A 21,370-nucleotide genomic window follows, 5' to 3' on the forward strand; every position below is an offset into this window, starting at 1 on the left:
GGAGAACCTGACTCAAAAATAAAAACCAAAACCCAAAGTCTTCTGGTAATCACAAGAGAGAAGGCGGTGGCCTGGGTCAAGGTCGAGGTGGGGAGGGAGGGCTGAAGGAGGAGGCTGCTAGACTCAATCTGACAGGCTGGAAGAGGCTGGGAGAGGCCGGGGTAGAGAGCCGCGTCGCAGGGAAGAGAATAATGAATTCTGTTCCAGTCATTTTAATTTGTTAGTAGATTTAGTGAAATATTTTAAATTGCTTGCCTGAAAGAATACAAATTATGAATAAACAGTAGGAGCTACAATAAATTTTTAACATCTAGACTTCTCCCTCTTTCCCACTTTCCCTTCTCCCTCTCCCTGTAGCAACTTTAAGACGTTCTCTATAAATGAGAGCTTTTCTAGAGTTCCTTTTTACCAAATGCAAATGCTATGAATATTCATTTATTCCTTTAAAATATAAAAATGCTTTATTGTAATACAATCAGTTCTCAGCCATTTGCCTTCATGAAATAGTGATATGGAAAATTCAAAAATATTTATGAATACTTGGCACTGGAATACATTAGGACCTGGAGGGAAGCAAATTTATCTGCCTTGTCATCATGCTCTGCTAAGGGAAACCTTACAGTTGGATCAGGTGCCTGGTGACAGCAGAGAGACACCATCTGGAATTGAATTTGATGAGGTCCTTGGTTTGCTCTTTCTGTATAGTAAATGTTTGCTGTGTAAACAGAAGGGAGTAGACTCACCTGAGAGGGTTTCCTTTTATGGCTTTGTGTTTGCTTGTGTGTTTGTTTGCTTGTAATATTGTCTACAGAATGTTTTTCAACCTTTTTTTTATCTCCCTGCACACTCGAACCTATAGTTAGATTTCCACAGCACACTTATGTTGATCAAAAAAAAAAAAAAGTAAAAAAAAAGAATATACTCACTGAGCTTTGAACTTTTTTCTAAACTAATTGAATTAATGATCTTTAAAAATTTTTGCAGCACACCGGTTGAAAATCACTGGCCTGTAGCTTCCAGTCTGGTTTTAATTCTGTATCCTTTATTTAGGATAAATAAGGTTTTAATTCTGGTTTTAATTCTGTATCCTTTATTTAGGATACATCTTTATTTAGGATAAATAAGGTTTTAATCCTGGTTTTAATTCTGTATCCTTTATTTAGGATACATCTTTTTGTAGAAATAATATTACAAATTATGTTTTCAGGCCATTTCACCTAAACTGTATAACCTCTGATGTTATTAAAATATTGTGTATTTGCAATGAGGAGTAGAAAATCACACTGATAGAATAGTAGGAATTGGGAAAAGCAGTATTATTGAAAAATATTGATTAAAGGGGACTTAAGAACATTTGGTTTAACTACAGTGTGAGGCAGGTGATGGCAGTTTGGGGGGAAGTGGCAGGGACAGTAGGACTGGATTAGCTTAAAAATAAAAAATAAAACATCTTCTGAATGCACGTGACTCATGAGCTGTGATTATAAGCATTTGAAAACTCATTAGTGAGAGATGAGAGGCATAGACTCTGGGGAAGGGGCGGGGCGGGAGGATACCTTGACAAGATTTGGAAGAGGGGAGGTGGGTGTGAAACAGATCTAGGATAGAATTAGTGGGTGGCGTGGGGATGAGTTCACCTGGGTGGGGCTGGACCCCCTGTTTAGGCTACTGTGGGGTCGGGGGTCCTGGGTGGGGCTGGATCCCCTGTTTAGGTTACTATGGGGCTGGGAGGGTAGGGGTCGTCTTCCCTGATGGCTTCTTGGCCCAGGACAGCTGGAGTGGGCTGCAGTGGGGAGTAGGGAGGGAGGAAGGTAATATGCATTTTACCATTTGCGTGCGCAAGACATTTCTTGGGGGTAGGGGATGGAAAGTCATTGCCATTCCCGTAACTTCCTGCTATCTTAAGCATGGTTGTGGCCAGTTGCTAGGAGCATGTGTCAGGGAGTTTTAAATGTTTTCCCATTGAAAATAACTCTGATTTCTTTTTTTTTTTTTTTTTTTTTATTAATTAATTAATTTTTTTTTTGTAGAGACAGAGTCTCACTTTATGGCCCTCGGTAGAGTGCCGTGGCCTCACACAGCTCACAGCAACCTCCAACTCCTGGGCTTAAGCGATTCTCTTGCCTCAGCCTCCCGAGTAGCTGGGATTACAGGTGCCCACCACAACACCCAGCTATTTTTTGGTTGCAGTTCGGCCGGGGCTGGGTTTAGAACCCGCCACCCTCGGTATATGGGGCCGGTGCCTTACCGACTGAGCCACAGGCGCCGCCCTAACTCTGATTTCTGTATAGTTAGAGATACGCTTGTTCTGACTATCACTGCCCATGGCTCCCTGGACTTTAAAATTTTCATGTTTCCTGCCCTGCAATTTATTGTGACCTAAACATGTCTAATGTGCCTAGCTAATATCCAGGGACCTGGCCACTTGCATATCATGTTTCCTTCTCATTAATTAGTCCTTAAGTGGCATTCAAATGCTATTTTTAAGTGTGTTATTGTTAAGTATTTTAATGAGGGTAAAATTTAAAAACACCTAACTGTATCCATCATTTTAGGCTTACTTGTACCTTTATTCAATTGATTTCTTCTTGCAAAATAAGATAAAAAGCCATATTTAATATCAGGAGACCCATAAGCTTTCCTTCTCATTAATTAGTCCTTAAGTGGCATTCAAATGCTATTTTTAAGTGTGTTATTGTTAAGTATTTTAATGAGGGTAAAATTTAAAAACACCTAACTGTATCCATCATTTTAGGCTTACTTGTACCTTCATTCAATTGATTTCTTCTTGCAAAATAAGATAAAAAGCCATATTTAATATCAGGAGACCCATAAGCTGCTAGGAGGCTCAGCTTATAAATGAGAATTTGAGAAAGTGAAAATATTTTCTGTAATTGGACTATTTCCACTTTGTAAAAGGAATATTCCAACATGGTCCTTTCATGTTCCTTGTTTGTAAGAAGCAATTATGTCATCTCCAATGTAAGACAAACGCTTTAGATTGGAGGCATGCAAAAGCAATTTTTTTTTTAGTTTTTGTTTGGTGGAAGTGGACAATTCTATTTTAGGATGCCACAAAATGGGCATTGTCCTTCCCTTTGCCAGGTGCACGCTTCACATGTGTAAGAATTTCATAGTTTGTGTATTTTCATTAGATGTAAGAGTTACTCCCCGGTCCAGGGGTGCTTGGGGTGGCTCTACCCAGAAACGAGTGAGGCTCTTCCAGTGTTTGTGAGAGCCCACTGGCCAGTCGCTGCCCCTGTTCCCATCCTTGGAGATGAGCCCATCTCCCTCATGAACCCTGGCAGATACTTCTGTGCAGGGCTCCCCTTGGGACCTGGGGGAGTGTGGAGTCCAGTCTTGGTGTTAGAACTGCCATGGAAAATGGAGGCAGCTGGACCCAGGCCTGCTGGGATCACAGCCCCACCTGCCCTTCCTCTGAGTACTGGTGTCCTAAGCCTCCTGCCTCTCCCTCTTTGAGGACCGTGTACTATCTAATGCAGAGGTCCAGTGCCACCATTCAGCATTGACATGTGTCACAGCACAGCCGTAGCAGGATTCAATGTCACTTACAGTTTCTGCCCCAATCCTCCTGGAATTCTGCTCTTAAAAGCACTGTGCTCTTCCTCCTTAACCTTTGTGACATATGACTATGCCTTGCTCCCTACCTCTCTTGTCCCCCCCCCCCCCACCATGTGAAGTTCCTTCTCCCCTTCTCCACTACAGAGAATGGCACTCATCACATCTAATCATCAGGCCATGAGGGCTCTCTGGGCTTTAACTGGTCATGCCGTCTGGCAGACGTTGCAGTTTCTCTGCTTTTTAGCACCTTTCCAAATCAGGTCTTTTTAAAGATTTTTTTCCTTCCACTCATTCATTCATTTCAGACTACGTTGTTCAGGTCGCTGCATGTTTCTTTCCTCTTCACGGCAGCAACGTGCTGTCCCCTTCTTACTAGGAAAGCCCCAGGCAGGGCTGCCAGGTGTGTCCGCCTACTGTCCCTGTCTCCCAGCTCGCCCCTCCTGAATGACTTGGCACACAGTAGGGACATCAGGGACTTAAATGGAAGCAAGGCGCGATGTGAACAGTGTGATGTGCTCAGGTTAGTGCTGATGTCCCTGTCTTCCGGCAGCCAGAGCATGTTTCCCTTCAGAATGGAGAGACACCAAATTGAATTGTTAGAATTTTTCTAGACCTGATTCCTGGCACATGCACTGAATTCAGGGTCAGTGACAGGAAGCTGACCACACGACCGTGTGCAACCAGGATGGGCTCTCTTCCCTACCCAGGGTGGGAGGCAGCTTCTCTCAGGCTGAATCCAGAACCAGGTAGGGGAGGGCGTAGCTGTTCATGGTCTCCACGTGGGAGTTCAACAACTGGTCGTAAGGTCAGTGCCACTGAGACCAGCCCCTTCCATCAACAGTTATTCCTGAGTTTGTTGAGAAATGCTTTGCTGGTGAGAGGAAGCATGCAAAAACATGTCTTTTGTGTGAGTTGATTTTGCCTGAAGGCGCAAAGTCAGGGTGATTTGAGTACTAGAGATGTGCTCCCTGGCTAGGAGGATGCATTAACCCTGGACGGTGCACTGTGGGCAGGTAGGTGAGAGGCAAGGCTGTGAGTAATGGCTCTCTGCCACCTGCTCCAGCCCTGGAAGGCCACAAGGAGACCAGCTTCTCTGGAGGATGCGTAGCCAAGTGACTGTGAGAAGCAGTGTCTTCATGGGTGGCAATCTTGTTTGATTGACAAGGATATGTTTTCGTGTAGGGCAGAGAGATGGTCCTGCACAAATGTGATCAGAATAGAACGAACAGACCGGAGTGCAGAGCAACCCTTGCAAGAGGAGTTATTTTCTGAGCTATTGTCTCCTAGTGACGAGTGTTGTGTGATGCCCCTTGTGCTTCTGATCATCGGAGTGAGCTGTGGCCAAACCCAAAAGCTTTGAGACCCGACAGCGAGTAACACTGACGTAATAGTAATCTAATAGCTAGCAAGCAGTGTTGCTCGTTGGCTCACCTTCCTCCCCAATTTTCTCTGCATACTCTGCATATTATGTGAACAACCATTCTGGACTGCCTGTCTGTAGTTAATGCTGTAAAGGAGAAAGCTCTTGGCCTTCGGGATGCTGACTTTGTTACATCACTTACCATTGTGCAAAGGGAAAGAATGTGCTCCAAAAAATAGAAAACACCTTGTCCCTACTTCCAAATGAGAACATGGAAGAGAAAAATATATGGGGGACTTAATCTGTCTCTGCCGTACAAATCTGACAAAGAAGAAATCTTGTCTCTAGTCTGTACCAGTTTCTTAATGACTGAGGATGAGGGATAAATGAAAAGGATGGAAGCAAACATTGGTCTGTTTTTAAAATGTAACGTTGTTTTGTAAACTAAAAACCCTGTACCCCTTCTCCCAGAGCCAGGAGGCATACTTCTTTGGGATTGTGTTAAAATTGAATGTTTCCTTTTTGAGGTTATTAAATCATTGATTACATATCTGTGGCAAGATTTTGATCATTTTCTATTGATTGAGGGTTCCCTCAGCACAAGAGAAGATATTTGCAGGCTGTTTGAAATAAACCAGATTATTTTAAAAATGGAATGGAGTTCATTAAAAAAAAAAGACCAAACAAAAACCTTAGAAAGCAAAGCGTGGATTTACCATAAAGACAACAGTGAGGTTTCTAAAATAAAGCTTCCAACCCAAAGTGGAGGAAAGTCCAGTATAATTAATCTTTTAGTGGTTTTCAATTCTGTGGAGTCAACATATTGCGGTTTTCCAAAATGTAGAAATATGCATATGTTGTTGTTTTCCCCCTCCAGGGGTAGAGAGCTCTTATGCATGAAAGCAGCATTTCTTTTCTTCTTTTATCTCCTCTTTTGAGACTGTTTTTTGATTTTTGTTCGTTTATAGGGGTTTGGGAAAGTCTTTTAGGGTTTTCTTTGGGAGGAGAGGAGCGGGATAAGGGAGAGCAGAGAGGAATAAGTCACTGTTTTTCTTTCAACAAGTCCCTAAAAATATAATTTATAATTTATCTCTCCTTCATAATTAAATATTCTCTTCCTGATCATTATTGCTGCTTATTGCAAAAAGGGTGCAATAGTGACACTTTTTTTTATAGTGTCACTTTTTTTTTATAGAGCAGAGTGTAAAACTTAAAAAACAAAAGTCCTTATTGAATCTTCTTTTTCTTTGTGTCTCATAAAATGCAGTGGTTATTTGAAACCACACGGTCTTCTCAAATTGAGTAGGAGAAAAATCTCTTTATCCTAAGATTGTCAGAGAGACTCTGGTCCATATCTGTAAACACAAAATAAATAGATTCTTGCCCTTCCAATCCATGTGCTTTGGCAGCCTGAGCAGTGGCTTATCACTCAGCGGAGGTGACCCCAATTAGCTGTTAGGGATCCGAAGGACAGCTGAAAGGGACTCATTCTTAGGAATGCCCACGGAGCTCTTGATACAGCATCCTCCTTCCTACGGCCCTTCTATTCACTTAGCAGTGAACTTGCACCTTGTGCTGCAGCACATGGGATGTCGGCAGTTTCTGGTGTCTGTAGTTAGAGCGCCTCGTGCCCAGCTGTTACACAGAGTGCCGTGTCATCGGCCTCTGCAGCAAAGATGACTTTATTTCAAAACCAGGGACAGCCTTTTCTTCCCTTACTGATCTACGTACTATCTTTACTGGCCACATAAACATTTGTTTTGAGGTGCCTGCTTTTTGCCTTCTTCATTTTTCCCAGTATGGATGACATTAAAGATTTTGCTCTTGGTAACCAGCGCTGTGTCTTTAGTGGTCTGTCGGCCCCCTTCCTCTCCTGAGAGCAACGCGCTGCTCTGATGAAGCACCTGCCTCTTAGCAGACGACCTGACCTGTAAGACGACGGTCTAAAAATCACAGGCTCATGATTCATTCGCAGCAGCACTTCTCCCCGTGTGGCAGATGTCTGTGCTTTCATTTAAGTTAATTGCATTGAGTGACACAGAATAGGCCTATAGGAGAAACAGCCCAAGAGACAATGATCGGTTCCTTATCTGGGGCTTTGTCATGTATTCTTGAACTTCCCTTCCGTTGCCCACACATGAAAATAATTCAGAAATCCTTTGAAAAACTGAATGCCTAAAAATCACATAAAAGTAGTTATTAAATACATCTCCTGATCCATTTCTTTTCAATTAGCAATAATCGCGCCTCGGATAAACCTCATTGGCTATGATACTGCCACTGCGCAAAGCTCCTGATCCATTTCTTGTCATAATCCAAACTTCATTAGCTATTAAACTGTGGACACGTAAACATTGTAAGTATTGCCATTTTCTCACTGCTCTATGTGAGAACTGTCACAGCATTGCTTGTTGGATGGAAAGTTAAAGGAAAACAGTGAGAAAGCCATCTTAGACACTTGTGTCATGGAAATAGTAATCTTAGTAGTATGACATGCTGCCTTAAGCCTCATTACTAAAAGATGCTCAGAGGTTAGAACTCGGCTGCACCAAAGTAAGTAGACTCTCTCACTTGGTTGGAAACCCTGACCGAGGATTTTCCTTGGCTGTGGTGTGATCACACTGCCATCCCAAGGTGGGGATCTGTTACTTCTGACTCTGCCTTTGGTCACTGGCCAGTGTTGTAGGAGATTAAAGGCATCCCTGAGAGCCCAGTGTGGGGAGAGTCACATTAGGCTCCGCTGGCCCCTCAGCAGAGGGGAATCCCAGGTTGGAATCCCAGCATTCCCTGTACCTCTTCTGCAGGGGCTGGAACCACAGTAAGTTCCTCTTAAGTCATTATCAACCCAAGACTCAAGAAGACCCTGTAAGGTTATGGCACCGTATGGTAAGGGCAGTAGGTAGAAAAAGCCTATGAGAAAATCCCAAGATAGTTCTTTCCTAGACATATACCTCTAAACATACGCACCATTCTGTTTAAAGTACTTCTTTTCTCTTCCATAATGAAACTGGAAAGGTAAAACAAAAACAAACCTAGAAAAACTACCAGATTTTCTTCTGCGGAACTTCTTTAAACCTCAGTGCAGTGGTTTCAGGCATCAAGTGGATGGAAGACAGCTGGACTCATTTATTCATCCATGCTAGATTGTTACTGTATATACTTAGAGAAAAAATACCCATTTTTTTGTTCTTTACCAAACTTAACAAACTGGAGGCGTTATTGGAAAGCATGTTTCTATCAGCACCATTAATCAGGATGTTAAATGGTCACATATCTTAGTAAAGTCCTCTTTGAAAGCTTGGTTGTAGAGAAAGGGCTTTCTTCCTTTTCTTTTTTTCTTTCTTTTCCTTGCACGCTTAAGTAACCAGGAACAAAAGGGCAGGAAGAAATTGATAACGTGATAGGTTGGTAAGTAATTTCTCCCCCCTTCAAAATGAGGGAAACATTTTAAGCAGAAAAATGATACCAACCTATGCTTCAGTCTTCCCTGGAATATTCTGGAAGACAATCTCAGAAGCTTAGAGTTCTCTGAGACCAAGACAATGAGCTTATTATGCACAAAGAAAAAAGGGGAGGGAGGGAACATGAAAGGCAGAAATAACTCTCAAACTCGTTAAAACAAACATGAAAAATCCTTAAAGTCGGAGGAGAGTGCCAACAAACAAATCCTAAATTTGTGACTCTTCTTGTGCAACCATGAAGCAGAAAGTTACAGTGAACAGGGCTCACCTTTCAGAAACCACCTGTGTCCAGATGGCCTAGTTTCCATTTGCAATCAAAAATATAGAAAATATAAAGGTTATTTTTGACCTCTGCTATTTCTCCAGATCTCTTAGTTGTAGCTAAGATACTCAAAAAAATCTGATTAGCTCCAGTGAAAGCAAAGTGAGAGCAAGTCTGCAGAGCCAGAAGGCTGTGATTTAGATAGAAATAGCATCAGTGTCTTTCTTTAGCTGAAAGACCTTCTAAATGAAAGTTTGTTTCTTTTGAGCTGGTAGCCAAGAGATTTGGCAAAAGCACCGCAGTACTACATGTCACTAGGAATACCTTAGGCCAAAAGTAAGGTCAGAGGAACTTGGCAGGTGCAACACAATTATACTTTTATAAAATAAGCAAGCCTATTTGCTTGTACAGAGAAAAGACCACAGGAGGGTTACATAGATACCATAGTTGTCTCAAGACTGCCAACCTGGGGATTTTTTTTAAAAGGCTTTATTTTACATTCAACTTCAGGAGAACTAAGGCAGGAGGCAGAGTGAGACAGATCACTGCAGTCCAGTTCATAAAGTTGTTCTGTTCTGCAGCCAAGTTTGTCATTTGCTCTGCTGTGAACATGAACTTGACTTCAGGTCGAATCCTGTGGTTGGTGCAAGAACATGTTTTTCTCTTTCATCCACCTTGGACTTCAAAGAGGAAGAGAAAGATGTGGTATCTCAAAAGGTCACATTCAGGTCTCTGAAATGGCTCATGCTTCTGTTTACATACATGGCTCACGCCTTGTATGTAAAACTTATGCCCACCTCACGTGGGTAGTGGATGGTGCTGTCAGAAGCTGTCGATTTGGCAGACCCGTAAGCTATCCTTAACCATGTCTTTTTTATACTCACTTTGTAGTAATGACCCATATCTTCCCCCACCCAGAGAATGAACCAGAAGCCAGGATACATCAAGGAAGAAGTCACAGGGGTTGTTAGGACGAGGCAGCAGGATTAAAACCCACCTGAAAGTTGAGTTGCCTTCCTCCTCCTCCTGGCTCAGGTGTTGTCTTCTGACCAGGGTCTGTTGTCTGCTCTGGCTTCAGTGTTGCTTGGTTCAGCTTTCTGCTACTGTTAAACGGGTGCTTTTTAAAAATTGTTCTTTTTGGCTGACACTCCAGTAGTTGTTTAGGAAGGGAACTCATTCCTTAGGGTCTGGTGCATCACAGAAGATGGAACCCCAGTGGCTCTGCAGAAGTTGAGAGCCAACTGAGTTCCAGTTGTTAGGAAGCTGAATGACCCAGGAGATGGGCCTCCTGCTGAGAGGGAGGCAACCAGACTCAGGAAGCAACGTCTGGGAGTCTTCTAATCACTCCTGGGCACCTGGCCACATCTTGAGGCCCCTCTCACCTTGCAGATCTCAAAACAGGCTTGCTGTCCTGCATCTGAACCACAATGGGGACAGAACATGCCGCACAGGGGAGATGGCTGGACAGAACAGGTTTCCATCTAGGAATCTTCATGCGTTCTGCCTTGTCATGTTCAGAACATTCCGCTCCGGACACCATTACTGAGAGGCAAAGGGAGAAAAATCACCAACCATGGATGACACGATTGCTCATGCATAGCTCATGAGCACTTCGCCGACGGAAGAGATATTTCCGTGTGTGTCATTCACATTTGGGCTAGACAGAAGAAAACTCCCACTCCCTGCCCCTGTTGGCTTTGTCCGTTCCAAGTCTGGCCCAAGAAAGTTGGCTGAATGTTTTCTCAGGATGCTGTAGCAGGGGTGTACAACCTTTTTTCTTTTCTGCCACACATTAGAAGAAGAATTGTCTTGGGCCACACATTAACTACATGAAAGATGATGAGCAAAAGGAAAGGTCCCTGCATATTTTTCTAGATAAGCAAAACAGTCAGATAATCTCCATGGGGGCCTTCAAGGTCAGTTTATTTGTTCCCATAGGTCTTTTACAAATTGAGATGTAGCTGATCCCTAGGAAGCCCCTAGAAGAGGTTTAATGTCTTGTAGGCCAAACTAGATCTGTGTGCCTATGGGCCAAACCATGATAGCCAAAACCAGATGATCAGGATCACCCTAACATTCCACGAGACATTGCTGGACAGGCTTAGATGCCCTAGGCCAGTATTGGGGTGCTGCTTGGTCAGAGCTGGTCTCTGTCCTTGGCCTTCCTGTATGCCAGTGAGCTGAGCTGTTGATGTGGTTTGCTTCTGCCTGAAACACATCAGGCCCAGCAGGTGCACAAATGATTGGCAAGGCACTCAGCCATGTAAGAAACCCATCATCAATCGGTATTACAGAGAGGACACTAATTAGCTTGTTTGCCATCTCTGCTTTAAAGCAGGCTGACATGGTACTTTAAATTTCCTCACAATAAATAGCCTCCTATGTGTCTATTTCCTAGGAACTCGTCTAATTTGAGTGGAAGCGTGCATCTGCTTAGGCTTTCATGATCTTCTAACGGCACAGATTGCTCCAAGTTTATTATCCCTCGGTATAGCACTAATTCTTTGTGTTTTTCCTAAAACTAACTCCTTAGAGCTTTGGAATGGACACCATTGTGGAATTCTGGGACTTTGGTGAATTAAATTATGACACATTGACACATGCCCCAACCTGGACAACCCTTGAAGACTGTGCTAAGAGAAATAAGCAGCTCAAACTCATAGAGATAGAAAGTAGAATGGCAGTTTCCAGGGGCTGTGGGGAGGGGTGATGGGGAGTTATGTTTTAGTGGGGTAAGAATTTCAGCTTTGCAAGGTGAAGAAAGTTTGAGAAATGAATGGTGATGATGATTGCCCAACGGTGTGAATGTACTTAGTGCCATAGAACTTCACACTTAAAAATGGTTAAAATGGTAAATTTTATATTTGTATATTTTACCACAGTTTTAAAAATAAGTTTTTAAAAAAGAAAAAATAGGGCCGTGTCTGTGGCTCAAGGAGTAGGGCACCGGCCCCATATACCAGAGGTGGCAGGTTCAGGCCCAGCCCTGGCCAAAAACTGCAAAAAAAAAGAAAAAATATATCATAGTTTATGAATGAATAATTTTTCCCTTAGAGCCCTTTCTTTGTCCAGATTGAAAAGGTCTAAGTTTTTTCTTTTGTTTTTTAACAGAACTATGTATGTTTGCACTATGTATGTTGGACCAGGGTGTCCAACCTGAGGTCTGTTTTCCTTATCTGCGGTGTCACATATAGTGAAAATTATGCACAGAATTTTTTTTTTGCTCCTCAGCTTTACTTAGTGTTTGTGTTATTTTATTTATTTTTTATTTTTATTAAATCATAGCTGTGTACATTAATGCAATCATGGGGTACAATGTGCTGGTTTTATATACAATTTGAAATATTTTCATCTAACTGGTTAACATAGCCTTCACGGCATTTTCTTAGTTATTGTGTTTAGACATTTATATTCTACACCTAGTAAATTTCACATGTATCTTTATAAGATGCACCATAGGTGTGGTCCACCAATTACCCTCCCTCCACCCATCCTCTCCTCTCCCCTCCCTTCACTCTCCCCTTTCCCCTTCTCCTTGGGCTATAATTGGGTTACAGCTTTCATAAGAAAACTATAAATTGGTTTCATAGTAGGGCTAAGTACATTGGATATTTTTTTTCCATTCTTGAGATACCTTTGCTAGAAGAATATGTTCCAGCTCCATCCATGTAAACATGTAAGAGGTAAAGTCTCCATCTTTCTTTAAGGCAGTGTTTGTGTTTTTAATGTGTGGCCCAAGACAACTCTTCTTCCAGTGCGCTGCAGGAATAAAGAGAGTGGACACACCTGCAACCTTTTGCTTGCCCCGTTCTACCTAATGATCATAAAACCTTATCTCCTCGGCAGCGTCAGTGAGTTTCCTCATGCATATTAGTCATATTCACACACATCCCCAAAACTCTCAGGACAGTTCCAGACATGTGCTATAGGCTAGAAGAGAAAAAATATCATGAATAAAGCGTTAGTCTGTCAAGTTATAAAAACCAAATGGTGTACTAATGTGGAGAAGCCGTGAATTCCTTTTCCAGAGCTCCACTCTGAATTCCCTGTTTTCCACCATTCATTTTCCCTTTTACTAGATGCCCTTGGAGTCACCTTCCAGGACATACTTTGGCTGTCTTTAAGTGTCAGAGCTTTCTCCTTTTGGACGGACAGTGAGTGAGGCTGTCTCAGCATCCTCAGCATTTATCAGGTAAAAGCCATTTTACCTGATAAATCGGGAATTTTGAAGCAGAGAATTTGAACATGCAGTACTTGCTAACTCAGATCATTTGTCACTTCTAAAAACTGTCTTTGGAAGCAAATTCATAAGCAGCAACTTTTGCTTGAAACAGGCAACTAAACAAACCGTTAGAACAGTTGTCACAAATCAAGAAAATGTACAACTCGATTTACCTTGGATCCCAGATCTAACATGGTCAAAACCAAATTAGAAACATTGGAACTTGGTTGAGCTTTGGATTTAGGAAAAAACAATCCATGGTCACCACATCCCTAGAAATACTGTAGCAGAAACAACTTTCTTTCTTTTTTTTTTTTTTTTAAGAGACAGAGTCTCACTTTATCGCCTTTGGTAGAGTGCCGGGGTGTCACACAGCTCACAGCAACCTCCAACTCCTGGGCTTAGGAGTTTCTCTTACTTTAGCGTAATGAGTAGCTGGGATTCCAGGTGCCCACCACAAGGCTGGGCTATTTTTTTGTTGCAGTTTGGCCAGGGCCGGGTTTGAACCCGCCACCCTTGGTATATGGGGCCAGCGCCCTACTTACTGAGGCACAGGCGCGGCCCAGAAACAACTTTCTTAAGGTTCTGTCCTAGGCAAAGTAGAAAATGGTGTACGTTTATACCCCGCTGGAATGATAATAATGAGTCATCTTAAAAGTCTCAAATCATATGTTAGATACAGAAAGAGGGAAAAATAAACCACTGTCTGAAAAGCGCTGTGGACATTCCTTGTCCTGACCAGACAGGATGCTTTTTGAGACAAGAAGGATGTTGGAGTAAATCTGATGTGCTTAGAGGAGGTGTGTGCGGGATGAGAGCAAGTGTTACTACCTGCTGTTTATATGCCAAGAGCCCTTTTACAACACTTAAGAGCTTCTCATACATACTTCTTTGCTTATTCTCACAAGACCTGTGACGTTCATGGAGGAGTATGTGGCTAAAAGTCTTGGACAAGTCCAGCCTGGATGCTTATTAGGTTTGGTCACAGAAAGGTCAGATATTATTTTCCGTGGCTTGATAAGCCATTGATTAAGATGGTGCTCCGCCAGTCAGAGTAATGTTTCTGCCTCCGATGGGGAGTAGCCATCTTTACCTTCCTTCCCAGGTTGACACTCCGTCCCGCAGATGTCCACAGCATACACAAAGCACCTCCATTCATGGTGCAAAATTAGAATATTGAGAATGAAAGGCAGAAGAAAGTGTCATTAGAACTTTCATCCTGTTTTCCAGTGTCTTGTAGTTTCTTCTAGGAAAGAGAAAATCAAGGGCTTGGCCTTTGGTGGTCTTGATTTTAGCCTGCAGGTCACAGGAGTTTGGAGATTGACCAAAATCTCCAAAGTCAGCCTTAAAAAAAAAAAAAAAAAAAATACAAAATCCCTTTTTATGTTGAGGAAAAAAAGGATTTTTTCTGGTTTTGTTTTTAACTGATAAAACTTTTAAGAGTTGAGCTCAGATGCTTGGCCTTGGCAGAATACACAGCTGAATACACAGCTATATTGTTCTGTGAGAAGGCCGGGTACCAAGACATTTAGCCCAAACCGTCGGTGTGTGTCAAGCTGTGAAGTTTTAACTTACTCACAGTAGCATTCTTTTGACTCATCTTCACTACTCTCCATGTTAAAGATTCTAATGAAAGAACATAATCTTTTCTTTTCAGAAATGAAAAACCAGTCAATGTCTTTCTGAATTCAGTGCTTGGGTTTAAGCCTGAGGAGTCGAGTCAGGATGGGAAAATTACACGTGCTGTGGTCATAGTGCTCACGCGAGCACGCCTCCCCCATCCACCCTGTGCTGTCCTTTCCATCCTTTCTGCTCATTAAGTAAGTGACACTGTGCTCAATTTGCTAAAGGAGAAGTAAAGATCTATTTGGACAACCGGGTGAAAATGTCTTTGCTAAGGGTTTTTATGAAAGTTTTTCACTTAGGTTGTTGCTCACAAAGAGTCTAATGTCGTTTAAAGCACTGCTCTGAATACTTCATGTATATTTACTAATCTTAAACACACTCCTGCTGACCAGCTGTTGGCACCCAAGTTCCCAGTGCCAAGGACCCCGGTGTTCTGCCTTTGCAGGGATACTGATTTGGTTCCTTGGCCAACATACACACACCTGAGGGGCTGGGCGGGGCTTGGATGGGCTTTTGCCTGGGCACACCTGCAGTTTGTATACACTGGCAGAAAAATTCACACCATGGGATGTTTTGGTATGCTCATTAAGTGATTTATTGAAAAAATAAACTGTCTCTAAACTTTCCTTTATCAGAAAGGGTGCAGAGGGTCATTTGCCAAATAAAATAATCCAGTTGGAATTAAGTGGAGAGCCCCTCAGGGCCTGGGTGTTCCTGTAGCTGTTTGTCACATTTTCTGCCCCCTCTCTGGTCCTTTAGAGCAGGGGTGTTGGTCCTCCAGCATTATCACACATGTGCCCCAGCAGGGCTTTCCGGTTCCAGCTTGCACATAGGAAGAGTGTGACCCTCCCGCAGGGAGCCCTGTGGTTCTCTGCAGTTGGAGAGAACTGCCCTGGAGCGAGGTTTTGTCAGGAGACAAAGAGAGTGACTAGTTAAGCAGAAAGACAAACAGGAAAAGTGATTAGTAACCAGCAGGAGCATCTGCCAGGCTCTCACCAGCCGCAAGCGTGCAGTGACGTGGGCACCAGGTTTCTCAGTAGAAAGGGGGATCAGAGCCTGCTGGCAGACTGTGTCAGACTTTTTACCACCGAACACATTTTGATCGTCAGAATGGTTTTCAAATTAGTAGCACTGGACTCAAGAACATTTAGCATGTACCAGGTTGACTGTGGCTGTGGACACAAGTTTTTTCAAAGGGCTCCTTCTACAATGGGACGACTTTTTCCAAGAGGTAGATCATTGTAATGATTAACCAGAGGTGCAACATTCACCTCTCAGCCACACGCCTCTCTTTTAGTTTCGACAGAATTAAAAGGTATATGCGGTTTACAGTTAAGACTGGTCAGGAGAAAAACTGTATATACACTTTGAAATTTAACAAGCTCTGCACAAATCCAGAATGATTTAAAACAAAAACCCTTGTAAGATTCTATCACAACAAATGAATTGTACTAGCATGAGAAGTAATGATCGATCCTGCTTGCTTGATTAATATTAGTGATGTCAGTAACCTTTCTCTCCTACTTTGGCACTGTTTGAGAACACTGCTTTTCTTTGTCTTGATGGTGGTGATAATAACAAGCAGCTATGTAGTCCTGACTATGTTCCAGGCAACTGCTCCGAGTGCTTCATGTATATTTACTAATCTTAAACACTCCTGCTAACCAGCTGCTGTTGTCACCCTCTTTCTCCAGGCGAGGAAACTAAGGCACAGAGAGGGTAAGTTCACTTGCCCAAGACCACACTATGGGTCTTTATATTTTTTAAGTGTTTTGTGTTTTTTTTTGAGACAGAGTTTCACTCTGTTGCCCTGGGTAGAGTGCTGTGGCATCATCATAGCTCACAGCAACCTCAAACTCTTAGGTTTGAACAGTCCTCCTGCCTCAGCCTCCTGAGTGGCTGGGACTACAGGTGCCCGCCATGACGCCTGGCTAATTTTTCTATTTTTAGTAGAGATAGGGTTTTGCTCCTGCTTAGGCTGGTCTGGAACTCCTGAGGTTAAGCGATCCACCTGCCTGGCCTCCCAGAGTGCTAGGATTATGGGCGGGAACCACTACACCCAGTCAAGAATCTTAAATTCCCTAGTAAATCCCCAATATACGGGTGCCCGGTGTGTGGGAAAAGCATGTGTCCCTTCCTTTAATGAACAGTGGGAATAGTAACACCCTTGCTGTTTGTGGAGGGCTTACTATTCCACCCCAGGCAGAGACTAAGCATTTGGGGATGCTTTTTCCTGTGATGCAGGCTCTGTTATTATCTACACTTTACAGGTGGGGAGACGAAGGTTAAAGACGTTAGATAACTTGTCTAGGGCCAGACAGTGAAGCTCTTATCTGTGCCCAAAGGGGCAGAGCCCATGTTCTTTACCACTTTGTAGTCCTTATTCCATTGTACTTTTAAATTTCATGTATGGTCTGCCTGTGTACGTTAAAGATGCTCGTGAATTTTGTGGAAGATGAGCTACAATTGTTCTGAATTTAGGCCAGGTCTGTGTGTGAGTTAATGCGTGTCAGCATGAGGGTTTTCTCTGAGATAGTTGTGTTGCTGAAAAGAGTTCTAACACAAGAAGAAGGCAGGGTGTTGCCGGAGGACTGCAGGGCTCCGGCAGTTCCTTTGCACATAAATATTTAAGTTACCTGAATAAAGGAATGATTTCATGAGGGGATATAATTATGCATAAGGTAGTTTTCTACTTCGCATAATATTAGAAGTTAGGCAGGGCCTACAGGTCAGCTTAGCTCACTTCCCTCAGGCCCAACATAGGCCAGTCTACAAAGCTTAACATCTTGGCTGTTTTGAAAGGTCTCAGGCAGATGCCAGCACTTGCCTTTGAGGTTGGGCAGCACCTTTTCAATCCTGAGTGCTTAATGTCGTCCTCATGCTTTCTCTCCTGTTATTTTGGGAATCCTGTTTCGGCCTCTCTAGGAGTTGAGAACTTTTACTAAACTGTTACCTTTTACCATGAATAGTGAACACCGTGAGAATGAATGAAAGCCCTAGAATGCAGGGGTGTGGGAATATTGAGAATGCTTGTTTTTAATGCACCTGTCAGGCTGGTTCTTTTTAGTCTTTATCCTCTGGTAGAACTTCCAAAATAGATGACTGTGCTATGATTTCAGAATGAAATGAATACTGCCTGTGGGACATCTGGAGATAAAATCCCATGAGCAGGAGGGAAACCACTGTCCTTGTGGTGATCCTGTTTGTTGCCTGACTGATCCACCTTAGACAATAGGAGTAGCAGTGTAGGTTGGTGAGTCTACCCTCAGGGAAGGGGGCCAAGCTTGGGGCCCCCCAAAGCGGTACTGTAGTCACTCAAGAGATTGAGAACATACTAGGCATGGGAAATTGTTGCTTATTCCGTTGTGGCTAGTTAATGTTTTCATTGTTCATTGGAAGGTAGGGTAGAAATAATTTTTGGTAAACTGAATTTCTCTTTTTCAAAAAGGTTAGGTGTTGGTATGTTTTCATTATCTTTTTTTTTTATGGATATACCACAGTTTATTTATGGGTTCCTCTGGTGATGGACATTTGTAAGTCCGTTCTCTCCCTCTCTCTTTTTTAAATTAAATCATACCTGTGTAATTAATGCAATCATGGGGTACAATGTACTGGTTTATATACAATTTGAAATATTTTCATCAAACTGGTTAACATAGCCTTCACGGCATTTTCTTAGTTATTGTGTTTAGACATTTATATTCTATATCTAGTAAATTTCACACATACCCTTGTAAGATGCACCGTAGGTGTGGTCCCACCAATTACCTTCCCTCCGCCCATCCTCTCCCCCTCTCCTTCCCTCCCTCTCCCTTTTCCCTTCTTCTTGGGTTTCATAGTAGGGCTGAGTACATTGGATACAGTTTTCCTTATCTTTTTTTTTTTTAGAGACAGAGTCTCATTTTATCACCCTTGGTAGAGTGCCATGACATCACAGCTCACAGCAACCTCCAACTCCTGGGTTTAGGTGATTCTCTTGCCTCAGCCTCCCCAGTAGCTGGGACTACAGGTGCCCGCCACAACACCTGGCTATTTTTTTTTGTTGTTGTTGCAGTTTGGCTGGGGCTGAGCGTGAACCCACCACCATCGGTATATGGGGCCAGCGCCCTGCGCACTGAGCCACAGGCGCCACCCAGTTTTCCTTATCTTAATAGTCATATTCTTTCCAAATTTTTTCGTTGCTTTCACAGTGGAACCAGATACCCTTCTCCCCATGGCGAATCTTGTCTCGCCCTCCCTTGCTCCAGATGTTATAAAGATTGGTATTTCCAGCAGGCCAGCGAGCTCGGTGAGGAAGCAGATGGGAACTTGAAAACTGGGAAACTAACACATTCATATTGATTACAACTTAATTTATCTTTTATTGGAAAGTTAGCTCCTCCGACTCCTACTTCAGCACCTTTAAGTGAATCTTTTAGAATTTGGTCTTAATACTCAGTTTTCTAGGTGACTCAAACAGTTCTATAAATCGGCTTATTTACAGAATAAAATCTGTTTATTTTGACGTCTGCCCTCACCCTTAGGGCTATGAACTAGCTATTTGATAAATGACTTTGGTTATTTAATTTTTTGGAAAGGGTACTCCTTGTTTATAACCTAAAAATGTTTTTTCCCTCATTACAGCTATTTTAGGAGCTTTTTAACAAACCACGATAGTGGAAATGATATTTATTTGCACATGGAAAACTGTCAGAATTTCCACACAGATAATCAGATTTATGTCTGTGGCAACAACTTTTTAGTGACTTTTAAATATTTTTCATTATATTTTTGTTGTTTGAACTATTCTATTTTTGGAAAGATAACTATTTAAAGACTAATTTCTTAGTATTATTTTCAGAGTGGGAAATATCAAAAAGAACCTGTATTTGGAGGTTATTGACCTAAAAATTGTGTTTTCTTAGGGACAGCCAGGAATTTTCACTCTACTGTTGCCTCGCATTGTGCACTGCTGGCATTTTGAGCTCTTGAGAAAAACCATAGAGAATTGCATATTTTGCTAGGCAAGAATTTCTACCTTCACCCCCCAAAATTTAGGGAACATTTTAAAGGTAAAGTATTTTTTACAAATTATTAATTATTTTTTTTCTTAAAAGTCATTACTCTTTCTTATCTTTCTTAATAATTTAATTTGGTCATTAAAAAGATTTATCAGGCTCGGCGCCTGTGGCTCAAGCAGCTAAGGCACCAGCCACATACACCTGAGCTGGCGGGTTCGAATCCAGCCCAGGCCCACCAAACAACAATGACGGTTGCAACCAAAAAACACCTGGGCGTTGTGGCAGGCGCCTGTAGTCCCAGCTACTTGAGAGCTGAGGCAGGAGTCTCTCTTGAGCCCAGGAGTTGGAGGTTGCTGTAAGCTTGATGCTACAGCACTCTACTCAGGGCGACAGCTTGAGGCTCTGTCTCCAAAAAAAAAAAGATGTATCAATGGGAAATAGTCTATGGTTTAGTAACTGCTTTACCCTAATTAGCAAGATGATTGTGCTTTGAGGAAAATACTGTTTTCAAGTCTGTGAATACCTTAGATGAGCAGGTTTCCTGGAATGTGCTGCAGGATCATAATAAGTCTTAGGTGGAAATTGGACCTTGTGATCAAGTAAGTTTGGCCAATGCTGGGTTGACGGTTGACAGCAGTAAAGCTGTTTCTTACATCGTGGGATTTCTTGGAGCGGGGCTGGCCTTCGGGGCTCTCCTCAGGCATTTGACCATGGCTCCCTTTGCACTTTGGCAATCACAGCTATGAAAACAAGAAAGCCTTCCCCGGGTCAGAGGGGTCATGAGACATGGATGGTGTGTCCTAGCAAATGTCATTCTAGTGCCTCGAGTCACCAGTGAGTTAAGGACAGCAAGGATTTTATTAGACATTTAGTGATTTAAATAAGAGAAGCGATAATAATAATAATGGTATATAGGGAGATGTTTAAGGCAGCTTTTCACTTAAATGGGCTCCTCACACAAGCATTCATGATTGAATGTATGTGCATGTATATCGAAGCTTTAAAATTCCTCTAGTTGGAAATTCAGAGGGTTGCCTGTCTTGCCAATTCTGCATCCGTGCAGTTGTCACACACTCCCTTTTAAGGCCCATGGTGTCTCCCCAAGGTCTTCTGAGTTGAACATCACAGTCCCGCTGGAGCAGGCACTGTCCCTGCACCATTCTGATCCACTATAGTGCCGAAATTCCCTGGGATTCATCACTTGGGAATTGAAGCGTTTTCAAAGACTAGTTTTTCCCTGTGATCGTTGACCTTTGCAAACAAATAGCATGTATTTAGACACCCACTGGGAGAAAATAGAGTTCTATGACTGAAAAGTTAGCAAAATAATCCATGACAAAATCCAGGCAGCCCCATGCCGTGCCACCTCCTGGAATCCCAAAGCTGTGAAGTGAGGCCAGCAGCCTGCAGCCTCATGGAGGATTCGAGGATTTGAGGAGTGGTTAGTGTCTGAGGAAGTGGCCAGGATGTTTTGCCCTAGCACAGGCCAAATGGTGGGATGGCCAGGACGAGGAAGGTGAGGCAGTCCCACCCGGAGTCCCAGGCCCGTCCCTGCCCACTCTGCTGGAGTCTGACTGCCTTTGACTTACCCTTGCACACTCGCCCTTGAGAGCGAGAGTGAAGCAACATAGTGTGGGTAGTTGGCATTTCGTGAAGGAGGATGGCGAAGGACAGGGTGCAGGCACTAAAAAAGGAGGACAGTGGAGACTGGAGGGGAGCTGTGGGTTTTATTTGCACCTGCCTCATCTGTTCAGGATGAATTAGTGTTAGGAAAGTCCAGTGATTTAAGCCAGAAGGCTGCGTCCTGGGCTGGGTGGTTTCCAGGGCTCACCGCTCTTTGGGAGGTGTTCTCTGGAA

The 21,370-nt window shown here is 42.9% G+C and overlaps 1 protein-coding gene and 1 non-coding gene across 2 annotated transcripts in view; one reads left to right on the forward strand and one right to left on the reverse strand.

The window, feature by feature from the left end:
- Window positions 1-21,370, forward strand: part of ANKH (ANKH inorganic pyrophosphate transport regulator) — a 143,072-nt gene that overhangs the window by 14,786 nt on the left and 106,916 nt on the right. The window lies entirely within an intron of this gene.
- On the reverse strand, window positions 7,088-7,234 carry LOC128591873 (U4 spliceosomal RNA). The gene has a single exon (XR_008381688.1). It is a non-coding gene; the product is annotated as a U4 spliceosomal RNA (small nuclear RNA).

Source organism: Nycticebus coucang, chromosome 1 (genome assembly GCF_027406575.1).
Source record: "Nycticebus coucang isolate mNycCou1 chromosome 1, mNycCou1.pri, whole genome shotgun sequence".
Taxonomy (NCBI): Eukaryota; Metazoa; Chordata; class Mammalia; order Primates; family Lorisidae; genus Nycticebus; species Nycticebus coucang.